Genomic DNA, 19,633 nt, shown 5'->3' on the forward strand with positions numbered 1-19,633 from the left:
GAACCAGAGATGAGTAAGAGGCGAGAATGGGGGGAACAAAGAGAAGGTTGGAAGAGTTTACAGAGATTGGGAGGTGGAGGGATTTGAAAACAAGGACAAAAATTTAAAATACAAAGCTACTGTTAGATCAGAAGCCAATGTGGATCAGCGAGCAAAAGGGATGACAACTGGGGAAATGAGGTGCATGTTAGGATTCAGGATTCAGCAGAGTCAAATTAAATTGCACAAAATTAGAAAAGTATTTTTTGCGAAGAAGCGTCTACATTAAACCTCGATACAGTGAAAGACTGGATTCCTTCATTTCTGGCAGCTTCTCACCTAACAGAGCCAGAGTTCTTTTCTTGTTGATGAACAAAAATGTTAACATTTAGGGCAGTTCAGCAACATCATGGAAGGCTCAAAACGAATGCTGTCCGAATAATTGATGTTTTCTTTTCTAGAATAGTACATTACAATTGACATCCAGTAGCAATAGGCTGGGAATTCTAGAGAGTAACTCACCTCCTGACTCCCCTAAGCCTGTCCACCATCCACAAGACACAAGACAGGAATGTTTTGGAACTCTATCCATTTGCCTGGATCAATACAGCTCCAACAACACTCAAGAAGCTTGACACCATCCAGATCAAAGCAGCCTGCTTGATCGGCACCCCATCCACAAACATTCACGCCCTCCACCACCGATGTACAGTGGCAGCAGTGTGCACTGCAACAACTCACCAAGGTTCCTTCGACATCACCTTCCAAACCGGTGATGTCTACAACCTAGAAGGACAAGGACAGCAGATTTATGGGAATATCACTATCCACAAATTCCCCTCCCAGTCAATAAATTCTGACCTAGTCAGCGAGACACACATACCTTGCAGCAAAAGCGCTAGGCTTGGCCAAGTTTTCAATCCTTAAGCCAGACTCTACTGAGGTGAACTGTATTGCCACAGACCAGTTAATGCAGAAAGGGGCAGGAGGAGGAAGAGACAGGACAGTTATTTGCTTCCCTATCCATGAAAAGAGAACAATGAGATGATAAACCACCCAGTGCCAATCACACACAGTTCCAAGCTTATTATGAAGCAATAATGCCAGAGGCTAGGGTGCAACTGCCTTTTTGACCCTTCTTATTGTGGTACAGGAGAAAAGAGAAAAGATGAGTCAAAATGGGGGTGGAGGAGGGGTTAGAATATACAAAAGTAGCAAAATAAAAAACTCAATGCGACAGGAAATTTACCATCCAATAAAGGGTCACAGATTGTAGATCATAATGAAGTGAGCCTAGTTATTTTTAAATGCTAGTTTCATTTCACTATTTCTTGTCGGACCGGTATCTGATTTTCATCATGGTTACTGTGCTTCAACCAAGCAGGCCAGGTTACTGAAACGTGTGTTAGAAAGGCATGAACGGTCTATTTTAACATTTACTCTTACTCATTAGAATTTCAAATGAACAGATTTGAAATACAGGACTTTCTTTTTAAGATGCAGAATGGGAGTAGACAGGAAATCTAATATGCTGCCCAATTGTATAATGCTAAGCTGCTCTTAGGAAGATTGCACATGCATTGCTGGACAGATGAAGTCTTGTTCAATACTCAGCTCGCCTCCCACTACTCCACAAACCCATTTGTCTCCCTAGCTGTATCCAGGGGAACTGGCTGGAAATGTCAACACATACTCGACAAATCACTGCAGGAATTCTCAATGCTTACAATCTGGACAACAGAAAGACAACGATCTGCAATTTTATCTGCTGCACAGATAAACACACACACACACACACTTCTCCCCTCTCTCTCCTACAAAGAGAGCTAGGTAATGCTTCACCATCACATTGCATGACACTTATTCTGGTACAAAATAGTGCCCAGAACTACAGAACCGCCCCACATTAGTGTTATTCACTTATTTTTGTGCTACGCAATATGATGGGATGCAGGTCTATGCCTGCAACGTTGCCATACCTTGGAAATTCTCATTTTAATCATCACTGCAGTTATCAAGTGATAAATAGGCAAGTGAACCACATAAAGCATTTTTTTAAAAACTGGATAATTTCTGAAGGTGGTATGGGGAGTCCATGTATTGTAATGCACACGGTATCACAAATGTGTGGTACAAGTTGAATGGCCTTTTCTTTTCCTCATTTCCCATGTTTTCATGCAGTTTCTTTGCTTGCCCTTGGAATACTTCAGCTTGAATGAAATTCACTTGCTGGAAAACAGGAAGAGGGAAGGGGAAAATAGGGCTACATCCCCATTCAACATCTTGGCCATGGCTGAAGATCCAGTTACACAGACAGAAAGGTCTCCATCAGCCAGCTCCCGACCTAACAGTTCATCACTATATCTCTGTTAAGGCACAAAGATGGTGGCTCGAGTGACTCAATGGACAACTGCCTGTGCCCGTGGAATTGGAATCCTGCCGAAAATCACCAAAGGCACAAAAATAGTTAATATTAGGTCACCCAGATAGAGCAGATTTTCACAATCTCTTCCTCCCGCCCCCGCCAACCCATAGTACGAACGCAAAGAACATCCGTTTATTGACTTTGTGAACAAACACCATTTCGGTCAGTGTGCAGGGGTATAGTTACAACCAGCTTGATGTTGACACTCTGGGTTCATGTTGTTGACGTTATCTGAGGTTTTCAAGGTTCAGCACCAAGTGGAAGACCGCTGCCTTTCCAAAGCAGATAGGAGCTATGGCAGGGGGCTGTGGAGGGGAAAATGGAGGAAACAGTTTTCACAGCTCTCCACAGACAGTTTTCAGCCCTGAAGCCTCTGGCAGACTGCACAGCCTTCTGTGGAGCTGCATTGTGCTCCATTACATAAATGCATGTTCCGGTTAGTTTTTTTTTATTATTACCGCTGCTCACAACAGATCAATCTTAAGAGTGGCTGTTTTGTTGCAGTTTTCCTGACCATCTCATCCTCGCCGTCACACTGAGAATACAGAATCTACAAAAGCCTACCATCCGGGGCCGGATATCTCTTATTAAAATTCCGCTCCGAGTGCCAGAACTTTCATGCTGCAAACAAATGTCTGGCATCAGGGGCTTGCTGCATCCCACTGTCTCCCGATTTGCTTCAAATTCCAAACCCTCCACCCCCACAACTTAATTGCTTAGATCCAGCTGGGAAAACAAAAGAAAACAATCGGGGGTATAGTGCCACAGGACTCATTTTTAAATAAAGAGTGAATATTCTTCTTACCAGTAGTTTTTCACTGAAGTGCAAGTGACAAGGTTTCGATCATGAACCACATCTTGAATCACCAAGAAGCAAGCTGATTCCAACAGCCAGCCTAGCAACTTTCAGGACCCCTTCATTCCTTTTTTTAAAAACTCTTCCACGGGATGAGCGTTGCTGACTAGAGCTGCATTTTTTGCCTGTCCCTAACTTCCCTTGAGAAATTAGTGATGAGTAGCCTTCTTGAACCACTGCAGTCCATGTGGTGAAGGTCCACCTTCAGTGGCGCAGTGGATGCTGGTCACTGAATTTATTCAAGGCTAATTTAGATAGTTTTTTGATGGACAAGGGAGTCAGGGGTTATGGGGGTGCAGACAGGAAAAAGTGAGCTGAGACCACAATCAGATCAGCTATGATGTTATCAAAATGTTACTAAATGGCCGACTCTTGCTCCTAAGTCCCATGCTGTTAGGAAGGGAGTTCCAGAATTTTGACTCTGACAGTGAAGGAACAGCGACTTGGAGGGGAACGTGCAGCTGGTGATGTTCCCATGCATCTGCTGCCCTTGTCCTTCTAAGTGGAGTCACAGGAGTGGAAGGTGCCGTCAAAGAAGCCTTGACAAGTTGCTGAAATTCTTCTTGTAGATGATGCACCAGTGGCAGAGGGAGTGAATGTTAAAGGTGATGGATAGGTGCCAATAAAGCAGGGTTGCTTTATCCTGGATGGTGTCAAGTTTCTTTGTTGTTGCAGCTGCACTCATCTGGGCAAGAATATTCCATCAAATTCTTGCCTTGTATCTTGCAGATGATGGACAGGCTTTGGGGAGCCAGGAGGTGAGTTATTCGCCTCAGAATTCCCGGTCTCTGACCTGTTCTTGCAGCCACGGTATTTATATGGCTAGCCCAGTTCAGTTTCTGGTCAATGGTAACCCCCAGGATATTGATGGTGGGGGATTTGATGATGACAATGCCTTTGAAGGCCAAGGGGAAATGGTTAGACTCTCTCTCTCTCGCTGGAGGTAAACACTGCCTTGCACTTAAATATCAAGCAACATTTACACTACACATCAGTTCAGTCTGAATTTCATCCAAATCCTGCTGCTTGCGGGCACAGACTGCTTCAGTAACTGAGGAGTTGAGGATGAATCTCTTCAATCATCAGCAAACATCCCTCTTCTGGCCTTATGAAGGACCAAAAATCATTGACGAGGCTGAAGATATTTGGGCCTAGGACACTGCCCTGACGAACTCCTGCAGCAGTGACTTGGGGCTGAGATGAATGGTCTTCAACAACCACAACCTGCAACTCAACAACAAATCACAACTTATGGCTCCAATCTATCCCCTCAATGCCACGGACTTAAATTTTGTTAGTGCCCTTTGATGCCATATTCGATGCTGCCTTGATGTGAAGGACAGTCACTCTCGCCTCGTCTCTGGAGTTCAGCTCTGTATGGACCATAGCTGTAATGAGGTCAGGAGTCAAGTGGTCCGAACAGAAGCCAAACTGAGTGTCAGCAGGCAGGTTAATGGTGAGCTGTTGACGACACTTTCAACCACTTTGCTGCTAATTGAGAGTAGGCTGCTGGGGCAAGTAATTGGCTAGACTGGATTTCTCTTACTTTCTTTGGACAAGGCACCCTCCTCCTTCTTCAACTAGCATATCCTAAAAGGGCAGTAGTGACAATGGACTTTCACTGGATTGGTCCATGATTATGCTTGGCAAAGTACTGCAGTAGTTTGCCATTGCCTTCTGCAGTAATGCTGACCAGGAAACTCTCCCACTCTTACCAGCTGCCATCAGGAGTATTGAAAGGATTTACAGGCTGATAATCAACCTGTTTAGCCATCCTGAAGTGGGACTTGAAACCAGAGTTTCAGGCCTAGAAGTAGGGATGCTACCACTGCCCCACAAGACCTTCTAGAGGGGACATACCTGGGTAATTTTCCATTTTGTCAAGTAGATGTCAATGTTGCTTTTGTACTGAAACAGCTTGGTTAAGGGTGCAGCTAGTTGTGGAGCACAAGTCTTTAACACTACAGTCAAGATGCCGTCAGGGCTCATAGCCTTTGCTGCACTCATTGCACTCTTTCTTGATATAACATAGTGAATTGAATTGGCTGAACTTTGGCTTCTGGAGGTGGAGGTGACCTGAGGAGGAGTCTGGGATGGATCATTCACTTGGTACTTCTGGCTGAAGATGGTTCCAAATGCCTCAGCTTTGTCTTCTGCACTCATGTGCTGAGTTCTGCCATCATTGATGACAGGGGTATTCATGTAGCTTCTTCTTCTAGTTAGCTATTTATTTGTCACCATCATTCATGACTGAATGTGGCAAGACTGCAGAGCTTTGAGATGATCCATTGGTTGTGGGATCACCTGGCTGTCTACAACATGTTGTTCTATGTTGTAGCTTCATTATATTGGCACTTCATCTTTAGGTTTGCTTGATGCTGCTCCTGGCATTCTTTCCTGCACTCTTCATTTAACTAGGATTAGTTCTTCTTGGCATGATGGTAATGGTTGAATGAGGGAAATGCTGGACCATGAGCTTACAGATAGCATCAGGGTACAATTCTGCTGCTGATAGCCCACAGTGCCTCAAGGGTGCCAAGTTTTCAGTTGCTATATGGTGGTAGTGCCACACACGATAGAGGGCATCCTCTGTGAATGCTGAGACTTGGTTTCCACAAGAACTGTGCAATGATCACTTCTACTAATACTGTCATGGTCAGATGAATCTGCGATAGGTAAACTGGAGAGGATAAGGTCATGTAGGTTTTTCTCTCTTTGTTTTCTCACCACCTGCCACAGGCCTTGCCTGGCAGATATGTCCTTCGGAGCTCAGCCAGCTCGGAAAGCACTGATGCTACTGAGCTACTGTTAGTAACGTTGAACACAGAAGTATGGATTCATAAGCCAAGGGAGGGCAGTCGCAATCAGCCAATAGTTTCCTTACCAATGCTCAACCTGATGCTATGAGACTTCCCAAGCTACTACAATAGGATTTGAACTCCTATCTCCAGTCATTAGTCTTTATGGACTCCTAAGGTGTGTACTCAGAAGCTTTGTGGGCTACATATAAAGTATGAATCAATCAATACATTCTAAGCCCCTGAAGAAAACAAACTTCAGCGTTTTGATTTGGGATTTATCCTCAGGCGCAACCCATGAGTTAAAAATGAAGGGCATATTGGGCCAGACACAGTCTGTGGACCCAAGTCTGGTACACCTATGCTATAAACTATAGTAGTTTTAACCAACATTTCTGGAGGCAACGAAGCTTCTCATGGTTAATATGAACACTGCTGCCACAGGTTGAGAAGGCTCCAGTTTTTTGATCACGGATGCTCACTGGCCTGATTTTGTCTTCTGTACTCATCACTTTAGGGAAGATACAGCAGCTGAAAATGTTGCTTAATTTCAAAGTCACAATTTGCAAGTGCCCAGGTTCAGACATCTGCAGTTTGCTTCCTTGTGAACAGGGCAGGTTAAATGTGAACACTAGCTGCCTGGCTTATTTTGGACCATTACTTCTTAATCAGTTCAAAAATAATTAAGAAAATTAATCTACATCTGCTTTCCAGCTTTGGTTGACCATGAAGATCTTGTAACGCAGCAAAAAGACAGGTTTGCATTTATACGGCCTTTACGACCTCAGGACCTCATGAAGCACTTTACAGTTCATGAGGTGCTTTTGAAATGGAGTCACTGTTATAACATAGAAAGCAAGGCAGCCAAATTTCACAAAGCAAGCTCCCAAACAGCAACGTGATAATTGAGCGGATGATCTGTTTTAGTGATGTTGGTTTAGAGGTAATTATTGGCCAGGGAAACTTCCCCCACTCTTTGAAGAGCGTACTGGGAACTTTCAGGTCCACCTGAGGAGCAGACATTGCTCAGGTTTAATGATTCGTCCAAAAAAGTCTCCGACAGTGCAGCGTTCCCTCAGTATTATGGAATTGTTATGTCTTCTGGTTCCCATAAGTTAGAAATAAACACACTTTAGACTCAAAATGCTGGAGCTTCGGTAAGCATGTTTCTTTCAACTCTCCATGCGGCTGGTGGACTGAAATATTGTTACTCGGCACATGATTGCAGTGTAGCAATGCATGGGGCACCCCAGGATATGTATTCATAGGAATTAGGTCCTAGCACTTCACCAATAATGACAAAAAAGCAGGAACACACTATGTGCTTTTGTCTCTGTACTAGAACTTGTGTCCACAACTTTCTGACTCACAGCAGAAAAGAGCTATGCCTGACAGCAGGGATCTCCAACTGTCAGTTGCTGTTTCAACACTTTTCTACTGCATTTCAATCCTTGTAGTCTCCTTAACAAATCCTCACATTTTCCAGGGAGAAACAGAGTTTAATCCCTTTGGTAAACATTCTACTAACCTTGTTTGTATAAAAAGATTAACTTTATTTTTTTTTTAAACTTTGAAAATACATTGCCCCTCACAATAAAGTTGCAGCCCAACTACAACCTCAAAAGCAATCTTATAAGCAACAGCATGCACAGTGTCAAATTTTGAGTTAAAGCCTGGGGCATAGCACCACAATCATTGTACATGCAGTCATTCATGACCTTAGAAAGGAAGTCAAGGCTGGTGCTACTAGAGGCAGCACGACTGAATATGCTTAATGAAGGGGAAGATCACGTGATAGTATCTAGAAAAAGATATAAGGTAGCATGGTAGCATCAAGGGACAAAGCAGCATCTGACATGGCAGTGGGCCAGATAGTCCATAAGGTTTTATGCCTAGTAACTCTTTCGAGTACAAACCCGTTTCCATCTGTTTTCAGATGAAATTACACTGTTTCATAGTTTGCCATTGTGAGATTTGAACTCTTGATCTTGGGGTTACAAACCCAGTACCATAACTACTTGGCTATTTAGGCCAAGCTTTTATGCCTAGTACATGCTGAATTAGCTAATCTCAACTAGGAAAGTTGCTGGGGTGTTTCAAATTACCCAGTGACTAACTCCTGAGAGCATGGGGATACAGGTGATAAATCAATCGGGGTTTCCACATCTGATCATGATCTGGTGATGCATTACTGGGCGGTGTAAAGTTTTATTCAGTGAGAAATTAGACAACGAACACAAATGCAAAAGTGAAATTCAAGTCAGCGCGCACATTTCTTCCATAGGTGTCACATATTATACTCTAAACCAAGAATCTATCCACCCATTCAATCTCCAGGAATAAAACTCTACATGAATATTTCAGAATTCTGGATAACGCGGCCTACACAAACAATTGCAGGAACACAGGTATACTATAGTTGAGGGAGACTGGAATTGGCTTTAATTGTAAAAACTACTTCCTACCTACCACTTTATTTAGCATCAACCTTCATTATTCTCCTCCATATGTCAAACTATAACAAGCTTCTCAATAACCGGATGGCTGATGCACAAACATGCCACACAAATGAGGAGGTGAGTACACAGATCAACAAATGCCCACCTTCGCCAAGCAGTTAACAAACATTAAACTGATGAAACCAATTACATCTCAAGGCATTACGATGTGCAACGAACACAGTAACCAGCAACAGATAAGTGACTTGGAACCAGCTACTCAAAGCAGGTCTTTCTTGAAAAGAATGATACAACTTAACCACTATCTGCGGCCAAAAGTACACAAAAACCTAAATGTGGTGCAATTATGAATCTTCTGCTAGAAGATCTAAACTATGCATGGTCAAAGGTGGTGCAGACAGGACCACGAGCAAGTCATTAAATGAATCAAAATTGCTCAGAACAACCTTGGGTACAATCTGGTGATGTCCTAAAAAAAATAGTAAGGAGCAAGAAATTAGAGTTAGCTAGCGAGTAAGCTAACTAGAAATACAAAAACAGACAGTAAGAGTTTCTACAAGTATTAAAAAAGGCAAAGAGTAACTAAATGGAGTGTTGGTCCTTTAAAGGGTGAGAATGGAGAACTAATTATGGGAAACAAGGAAATTGCAGACATGTTGAACAGGTATTTTGTGTCTGTTTTCAGTGTAGGAGACAGAAAAAACACCCCAAGGATAATTGAAAAATCGAGAGTTAAGAGGGAAGAACTTAAACAATCACAAATATTAAGGAAAAAGTAGTGGGAAAACTGTTAGAACTAAAGTCTGATAAGTCTCTTGGACCTGATGGTTTTCATCCTACTGTCTTAAAAGACGCGGCTGCAGGGAGTAGATGCATTGGTGGTGATCTTCCAAAATTCCCTAGATTCTGGAAAGGTCCCTGTGGATTGGAAAAACTGCTGTCACACCTCAATTCAAGAAAAGAGGGAGACAGGGAGCGGGAAACTATAGGTCAATTAGCCTAATGTCCATCATAGGCAAAATGCTAGAATCTATTATTAAAGGAAGTCATAGCAGGCCATTTATAAAGTTATACAATTAGACAGAGTCAACATGGGACATGGGTTCAAATCCCACCATGGCAGCTAGAGGAGTTTAAATTCAGTTAATAAATCTTAAATAAAAGCTAGGCTCAGTGATGGTGACCATGAAACTATCTATCTATTGTTGTAAAAACCCATCTGGTTTATGAATGCCCTTCAGGGAAGGAAATCAGGCTCCTTACCTGGTCTGGCCTACGTGACTCCAGACCCACGGTCGACTCTTAACTGCCCTCTGAAATGGCCGAGCAAGCCACTCAGTTCAAGGGCAATTCAGGATGGGCAACAAATGCTGGCCATCCCATGAAAGAATGAAGAAAAAAATATATGTATCAATGACTTGGATGAAGGAACCAAATGTATGGTAGCTAAATTTGCTGATGACACCAAGATAGGTAGGAAATGAAGTTGTCAAGAACAAATAAAGAGTCTACAGAGGGATTTAGGTAGGTTAAGTGGATAAAAATTTGTCAGATGGACTATAATATGGGAAAAAAGTGAACTTGTCCACTTGGCAGGAAGAAACAAAAAGCAGCATATTATTTGAATGGAGAGAGACTGCAGAACTACAGAGTACAGAGGAATTTAAGTGTGCTGGTAAATGAATCACAAAAGGCCAGTATGCAGGTGCAGCAAGTGATTAAAAAGGAAAATGGAATTTGTGTTTATTGCAAGAGGAATCAAGTATAAAAGTATGGAAGTTTTGCTACTGATGGTGAGACCACATCTGGAATACCATTTTGTACAACTTTGGTCTCCTTACTTAAAGAAAGGGTATATTTGCATTAGAAGTGGTTCAGAGAAGGTTCACTCAACCGATTCCAGGGATGAAGGGGTCATCTTATGAAGAAAGGGTGAGCCCTTACCTATTGGGAGTTTAGGAGAATGCAAGGTGATCTTATTGAAACATACAAGGTCCCGAGAGGACTTGAAGGGTGGATGCTGAGAGGATGACTCCCCTTGTGGGGAAATCTAAACTTAGGGGACACAAATTAGGGGTTTCCCATTTAAGATAGATGAGGAGAAATTTTCTCTCAGAGGGTCGTTAGTCTGCAGAATTCTCTTCCTCAGAGAGCAGTGGAGGCTAGGTCATTGACGATATTCAAGACAGAGTTGGGTAGATTTTTGATCAGCAAGGGAACCAAGGGTTTGGGGGGGGGTGGGGGTGTGGCGGCGGCAGGAAAGCGGAGTTGAGGCCACAATCAGATCAGTCACAATCTTACCAAATGACAGACCAGGCTCAAGGGGCCAAATGGCCTACTCCTGGTCCTTGTTCTTGTGTCACAGTTCTGGCAGTGGTTGTATTTAGTGCATGCAACACACTTCAATCATGCTCATGTCAAAAGAGAAAACAGTTGGCTCCCAAAAGGAAGGAAATTTAAATGGGAAACAAATGATGAGAGATCACAGAGCTGGCATGGAATCAAAGGTGAGAATTTGGGGGATTTAAATTTGCAGGTCTAGCAATTATTGGGGAACTGGAAGTCAGTGTAACTTAGCAAGGATGGGGGAAGATGATACCATGGGAATTTGAATTTGTGAGAACGCTGGCTGCCAATATTCTGAGTGAGTTGTAATTTTAGAGAGGTAGACCCACAGGTTAAACTAGTTCAAAAGTTTTGGAAGCACTGAAGACATGTGGGAAGAAGGAAGCTTCGGCAACAATGGAATAGATGTGGTGGAGAAAACTCAGGTTGAGATTAACCAGCATTCTGTGACTCCACATCATTGGACGCGGCCCCAGTTGGAAGCCAACGGGGCTGATGGAGCCTGGGGTCAGAGATATGCTGCAGAGAACTCCAGGGTCATATCATGACTTGACTATAGATTTGCTTTGGTTTAACACAGGATGGAATATAATTCCACTATACAGTCAACTCCCATGTTATGAAAAACATTCAAGGAGCCCATGGACAACTGATAACATTTGAATAAACCCAGGTTAAATTTAAGGGTATGGATACTCATTGCTCCATTGTCAATACATTTAAAATCCATCAGGCAGCATCAGATTTCTGCCCATGACAGCAAACTATTTTCTCATGTGTTATTTTGGCAGATACACAGAACTCAGTACTATAACAACCTTCAGAAGGAAGCAAATAGATTCTACATTCCAATGAATACTGTCTTCATGACAGAGATTCCACAGACAAATACCTGAGAGTCATTACAGGCAACAAGACATTCAATTGTGGACAAAGAGTGAGAAACAATCCAATATGTAGACATCTTTGAAACCACACTATTCAAGACTGTTGACGTTTCAGCACAATGGCATCATCCAAACACAATTAGTCTTCCTTTCTTCAAAAAGAAAAGCTTTAAATTCCATCCTTTATCTTTAAGCTGTGGCACCCAACAGCCCGTCAATGATAAACAAAAACAAAAATACCTGGAAAAACTCAGCAGGTCTGATAGCAACTGCGGAGAGGAAAACAGTTAACGTTTCGAGTCTATATGACTCTTCAACAGAACTAAGGAGAAATAGAAAAGAGGTGAAATATAAGCTGGTTTAAGGGGGGTGGGACAAGTAGAGCTGGATAGAGAGCCAGTGATAGGTGGAGATAACCAAAAGATGTCATAGACAAAAGGACAAAGAGGTGTTGAAGCTGGTGGTATTATCTATGGAATGTGATAATAAAGGTACAGATAGCCCTAGTAGGGATGGTGTGGGGTGGGGGGAAGAGATCGAAATAGGCTAAAAGGTAGAGATAAAACAATGGATGGAAATACATTTAAAAATAATGGAAATAGGTGGGAAAAGAAAAATCTATATAAATTATTGGAAAAAAGGGGGATCGGAAAGGGGGTGGGAAAGGAGGAGAGAGTTCATGATCTAAAATTGTTGAACTCAATATTCAGTCCGGAAAGCAGCAAAGTGCCTAGTTGGAAGATGAGGTGCTGTTCCTCCAGTTTGCACTGAGCTTCACTGGAACAATGCAGCAGGCCAATGACAGAAATGTGGGCTTGAGAGCAGGGTGGAGTGTTGAAATGGCAAGCGACAGGGAAGTCTGGGTCATGCTTGCGGACAGACTGAAGGTGTTCCGCAAAGCGGTCACCCAGTCTTCGTTTGGTCTCTCCGATGTAGAAGAAATCGCATTGGGAGCAGCGAATGCAGTAGACTAAATTGAGGGAAGTGCAAGTGAAATGCTGCTTCACTTGAAAGGAGTGTTTGGGCCCTTGGATGGTGAAGAGAGGGGAAGTAAAGGGCAGGTGTTGCACCTTCTGCGGTTGCATGGGAAGGTGCCGTGAGAGGGGGTTGAGGTGTAAAGGGTGATGGAGGAGTGGATCAGGGTGTCGCAGAGGGAATGATCCCTGTGAGACGCCGCGCGGGGGGGGGGGGGATGTGTTTGGTGGTCGCATCATGCTGGAGTTGGCGGAAATGGCAGAGGATGATCCTTTGAATGTGGAGGCTGGTGGGGTGATATGTGGGGACAAGGGGGACCCTATCATGGTTCTGGGAGGGAGAGGAAGGTGTGAGGGCGGATGCGCAGGAAATGGGCCGGACACGGTTGAGGGCCCTGTCAACCACCGTGGGTGGAAAACCTCAGTTTAGGAAGAAGGAAGACATGTCGGAGGAACTGTTTTTGAAAGTGGCATCATCAGAACAGATGCAACGGAGGCGAAGGAACTGAGAGAATGGGATGGAGTCCTTACAGGAAGCGGGGTGTGAGGAGCTGTAGTCGAGGTAGCTGTGGGAGTCGGTAGGCTTGTAATGGATGTTGGTGGACAGTCTATCACCAGAAATTGAGACAGAAAGGTCAAGGAAGGGAAGGGAAGTGCCAGAGATGGACCATGTGAAAATGATGGAGGGGTGGAAATTGGAAGCAAAATTAACAAATTTTTCCAGGTCCAGATGAGAGCATGAAGCAGCACCAAAGTAGTCATTAATGTACCGGAGAAAGGGTTGTGGGAGGGGGCCAGAGTAGGACTGGAACAAGGAATGTTCCACATCCCCCATAAAGAGACAGGCATAACTGGGGCCCATGCGAGTACCCATAGCCACACCTTTTATTTGGAGGACGTGAGAGGAGTTTAAGGAGAAATTGTTCAGTGTGAGAACAACTTCAGCCAGATAGAGGAGAGTAGTGGTGGATGGGGATTGTTCGGGCCTCTGTTCGAGGAAGAAGCGGAGAGCCATCAGACCATCCCCGTGGGGGATGGAGGTGTAGAGGGATTGGACGTCCATGGTGAAGAGGAAGCGGTTGGGGCCAGGGAACTGGAAATTGTTGATATGATGTAGGGTGTCAGAGGAATCATGGATATAGGTGGGAAGGGACTAGATAAGGGGAGAGAGAATGGAGTCAAGATAGCAACAAGTGAGTTCCTTGGGGCAGGAACAGGCTGACACGATCGGTCTGCTGGGACAGTTCTGTTTGTGGATTTTGGGTGGGAGGTAGAAGCGGGCCATCGGAGGTTGGGAGACTATCAGGTTGGAAGCTGCGAAGGAAGATCTCCAGAGTAGATGAGGTCAGTAACAGTCCTGGAAACAATGGCTTGATGTTCAGTGGTGGGGTCATGGTCCAGGGGGAGGTAGAGGTCAGTGAGCCAGACAACAACAGCACCACCCTTGTCAGCAAGTTTGATGACAATGTCAGGGTTGGACCTGAAAGAACGGAGTGCAGCAAGTTGAGAGAGAGAGACAGGTGAGAGTGGGTGAGAGGAGCAGAGAAATTAAGACGACTGATGTCACGCCAACAGTTCTCAATGAAAAGATCAAGAGAAGGTAAGAATCCAGAGGGAGGGGTCCAGGTGGAGGGAGAATATTGGAGGTGGGTAAAAGGATCCGTTGAACTGGGAGAGGACTCCTGCCCAAAGAAGTGAGCCCGGAGACAAAGGCAGCGGAAGAAGAGTTCAGCATCGTGCCGAGCCCGAAATTCATTGAGATGAGGGCACAAGGGTATGAAACTAAGTCCTTTGCTGAGCACTGAACATTCAGCATCGGAGAGGGGAAAGTCAGGGGGTATGGTGAATACACGGCCGGGACTGGGATTGGAAGACAGGATGGGGACAGAGGGACAGGCAAGGGTGGAGGGTTCTGGATAGACGTTGGTATCAATGAGTTGTTGGAGCTTGCGTTCCTTTGCACCTGAAAGAAAGAGACAAAGTTTCTTGTTGAGGCGTTGGATGAGACAAAGAATAAAATGAACCTGGGGGCATGGACAGCTTAGAAATAGGGTGTGGCGGTGCTACTGGAGGGAGAGGTCGAGTGTGTTCATATGGCGGCGCACAGCACTGAGTGTGGATCTCAGGATGCGATGAGAACAGCAGTCCGAGGAGTGTTGTATGTCCCAGAGATACCTGTAATCCTGGGTGGATTCGAAACATGAGGGGTGGAATTTCAATTAAAATCCACGTGGGGTAATTCGGAGATGGAGACAGTCACTGAGAAAGGAGATATGGCTGTGAAAGCGGGTTTTAGTAAACACCTTGTCAAACACCAGGAGAGAAATGGAAAGCAATGAAGGTGAACAAGGCAAAAGAGATTTTGAGATTCGTCAATGAGTCTGGGAAAAAGAAGCCACCAATCTCCATGTCCTCAGATGATCTGCAACAACTTGCACTTATATATATGACTTCTAACACAGTAAGTCTCAAGGAACTTTACACAAAATTCTACATGGGTTGAAAAAAAATAAACAAAGCATAAGATGAAGGGGAAGAAACTGTTTCCAGAACCTGCTATAAATTTGCAAAAATTAACACATTTTCAGAACAGAATAGGCTCCTTGGGGAGAGACTCCTTTCCACACAAAACTGTAAATAAATTCTTTATGAAAATGACTATATACACAAACATATTTACTGGAATCCCTCTCACTATATCTTATTTTCTAGTTGTCTGAACCTGAACCATCGCCAACTGTTGTTACAAGTCATATAATTCAGAAATATTTAGTGAAGGAAAAAAAGAGTCAGCAGCTGCCAACCCAATGCACAAATCAAATCTAGTCACAGAAAATATGATGGATGTTGCAGAAACAGACATGACACAAACCCGGTAAATAAAACTGCAGAAAAGTACAAGACCCCACTGTTTGAATGGTTGTATGGCATGCTATTTTGGGGCTTGTATTTTATGCACGTGCTTGTCAAATTGTGGGACATTTTTGGCATGGCACAAGGTGCACTGAAATATTTAGATTTTTGATTTTTCGGTGAGCTCCTGCAGTAAGCAAAATAGTCAAGTGCCATACACTCCAAAGTCAGGCGCCAGCGTTGCAATGCAAATGCAATATTCATGTGCTGCTCCCCTAGGTCAGCTCACAGCTGTAGACCCTTTGGAGGCAAATCTGGAAAACGAGTGTCCACCTAAAAGCAAGGGGGTCTCAAGTCCCACAACACTTCAGGTCTGGGAATTGATGGGCAACAGTTTCTACAGGTCAGTGTACATTTGTCATACAGCACAGGTGGCCATTCAGCACATCATGCTTCTGCCAATTTGAAGGAACCAAGTCCCATTCCCTTGCTGTTTGTTTGTATGCTTTTAAACTTTTCTAATAATCTTTCTTTATAATTCCAACAGGATATTCAGCATTATGTACCCAGAGAGTAGTTAGAATGTGGTATTTGCTACCACAGGGAATGGTTGAGGTAAATATCATAGATGCATTTAAGGGGAAGCATAGACCAATTAGGCCAAATGGCCTGCTTCTGTGCTATCCATCTACATAATTACCTTTGTGAATATCTATCAACTTTCTTTTTACAAACTAATACCAATGTTCCTTCCATCATTGCATTAAAAAAATTGAACTCTCTCCTCATCTTTTTGGTGATCTTAAAATTGTCCCCTTCAGTTTCTGTTTCATTGGTCAGTGGAAATAATATTTCCCAACTAACCTCATCAAAATCCCTCAGAATTTTGAACATTTGTCAGAACTTCCAACCACCCATGTTCCACTGAAGAGGGTAATTTCTCATTGTACCAAAAACCTTCCAGTGAATCTCTTCTGCACCATCGCCATGGCCTTAATGTGCTTTCTGAAGTAGGGTTCCCAACACTGAACAGAATATTCTAACTGCAGTTTAACCAATGATCTGTATGGGTTTAGCATCACTTTGCTTTTGAATTCCACAAATCTTTCAGTGGAACTTCAGAATTTTTGCTCCTTTTGTTTTTTAGTTAGTATATATTGCCTATCCAAGATTCATCCCAAAATGTATCCCAATCACAATTCCACGTGTTAAGATTTCATAATATCTACACATCCCACGTATGCAAGTGTCCTCAGGTCAAGTTGATCCTCTTCTTTTAATCAGATTTCCTATTTTGTTGACAAATTTTGATCATATCACTGTAATCATACTGCGATCATATATATTTATTTTAAACACAATAGTCTTTCAGTGACACCATTTGTAATGTGTGAATAACATTTATCACCACTATTCTTTTCTGTCCTATATCTAACCTCTGATGTATGATACCACATTTCCTTCAATACTTTGCATCTAAAAATAATCGCTGAATTGGCTCAGTGCATTTAGTAGGCCAGAACAGGAAGTTCTCAAACCAACAACGCCCAATATCTCTGCCCTCCATCCCCCAACACGGGCTAACATCTTTCCTTCCATTAATTCTCCGGAGCGCAACTCCGTTATGTTCAGAAAGACGATCAACAGTGGGAGAATTTGGCTTTATCATGATCCTACTCGGATAAACCTGGTGTCTAATCACAATAAACCAGTAATCCCCAAAGCGCTGTCCCTCTTGTTTAATTTAGCCAACTCCTCAAAACTGGGACCGAGCCTGGATGCTTCTTGTCCTCACCATGATCACATTAACATATGCCCTCACCCACTCAAGTGAGCTGCACGCAAAGGTCTGATAACAACAGCTCTCAAGGATGATGCTGCAGCAAACCTGCCACATGGTGTCACTGTATCCCAATCGAGATGACACACCTGTGGACAATACTCCAAAATGTACTGAAGACACCTGGAGGGGCTACTAATTCTACGGCATCAAATCAGTGTTCAAACTTATACAGAGAAGTTGAGTTATAACCTTGAACACACTGTTCACACCAAGAGTGTAGTGTAGAAATTACATCTTCAGTCAATATATTCAATTAGGATTGAAAACATTTTTAACTCGATCATGCGCTCTTGGAATTCTTGCCTGACCAATTTTCTCTCTTTCTGAAGGCCTTGAATCCCTATTGTGGGTTTAATTCCCACAAGGGTTAGTCAACCACAGCTACCTTAATAAAAGGAGTTATTATTCTTAACAGAGCTTCAGACATGAGTGCTGGTAAATGATTTGGCCTTAGAGGAAATCACAACCAAGCTTGACCCTGTTCTCACCCAAACATATTTGCATCCTTCCCAGCTTGGGCCATTGGAGTGTGATCAGTTTTGGGAACCCTGGCCATCCATCCCTTAATTCAAGGAAGTCAAAGAAAGTTGTAGAAATATTACTGCCCTGGCTGAATCCAACTCAATAAACTAAGGACAAAGATCAAACCTTACTGGACTACATAGCTTGGTTACATGGACAACTCATTGTGAAATCAATGGAACAACTTCAGACTCCACAGGAAGTAGGTTCCAATGTGCATATTTCTTGCTCCAGTCTATTATATACACTACAATTACTTTCTGGATTTATTTCCAAATATGACCAGATTCAGAATCCCATTTCAAACTTGTGCCCTTGTTAACTGCAGTATGCTTTCCGCTGAACCTTTCCTCTCTCTTCTCCCAATATGTGCTGACTCCTTCCTACTTTCCAACATAATCTGCAAGTGGCCAACTCTGGAGTGCAAAGCCAAGGAAGGAAACAACAAACATACATTTGTTTAGAAAGACACTGATTACGAGGGAGAACACTGTACCTCCCTAACCCAAGGGCATTGGGTCTTACTGCAGCATACTCATCTTTGTCCCAGCTGAGATTAATTTACTGAATGTAGATGATTAAAATTAGACTGGGACTCATCCTGGTCTGAATAGCTCAATACCACATCACATGTTTCATTTACCAGCTGAGTCATTTGGGCACGACAAATATTTTTGGTGGTTAAAAGTTGTGCTTTGCAGTACTGCACTTTTGGGGTTGGGATTGAATAAAAAAAATGGTCAATTCTTGGCTTAGTACCAACCACTATTTTTCACAAATCTCTTTCCATTCAGTCATCCCACTGGCTCTTTCCTACATTCCTACTCCTCTCACTGACATTCTACCTTCCTACACAACATTTAACATTCTACCTTCCTACACAACATTTAACAGCAAGTTTTGGTGAAGATTTAGCCCGTTCAGAAACTAAAAATGCATTAAAGTTTCAGCCCATTACATCTGAAACCTGTAATGATTGCCCAAGTTTTAAACAGACTGGCACCAAATACTTCCCAAAGGGCCAAACTTCAAGTTTACAAAGTACAGAAGCCATTACAATTTCATGAGTTTTGGCTTGGGACTTTCTGCTGCTACTTTCACAAAAGCATCACTTAGTGAGAGAAACCAAAGGCAGACCAGAAGGAAAGCAAAGCACTGGTGCCCTTTGTTCAGTATCTTACTCCTAAAGTAAAAACAAACTCATCAAGATAAAAAAAAGCTTCTGAAAGGCAGTTTATCCTCATTCATTTTGATAGTCATTTTTTTCTGATAAAGGAGGACTCATCACCTTTCAAAGAATTGGGAAGTAACAGTGATGGGAGCTGGCAGTGACAATAACCCCTCCTTCCCAAGTTTATGACTGGCAATTTGCTTCTTTAACTGCATTACAGAATCATCTCAACCACTCAGGATGCTTCTTCCACCAATATGAACAGTAAAAATTCACTTGAATGATGATGTTCTACATGCGTTTGTATATAATGGTGGTTTAGGCTTCAAAGGAACCACTAGAATTTCCTTCCATAATTCACTGAATGATGGAATCAGTTTGTATTGATTAATTCAAATACAAATTAAATAGATTTTTTTCCCAGAAAATATCGTTTTGGGATGCACTGTATGAATAATATGAGACATGACATGTGCTAAGTGCTTGAAGCAAAAGGGGACGGGACTCATGGTTCCCACTG

At 43.0% G+C, this 19,633-nt stretch overlaps 1 protein-coding gene across 1 annotated transcript in view; it reads right to left on the reverse strand.

Annotated features, from left to right (window-relative positions):
• Nucleotides 1–19,633, reverse strand: part of LOC121288880 (neurogenic locus notch homolog protein 2-like) — a 163,299-nt gene that overhangs the window by 138,481 nt on the left and 5,185 nt on the right. The window lies entirely within an intron of this gene.

This window comes from Carcharodon carcharias, chromosome 16 (genome assembly GCF_017639515.1).
Source record: "Carcharodon carcharias isolate sCarCar2 chromosome 16, sCarCar2.pri, whole genome shotgun sequence".
Taxonomy (NCBI): Eukaryota; Metazoa; Chordata; class Chondrichthyes; order Lamniformes; family Lamnidae; genus Carcharodon; species Carcharodon carcharias.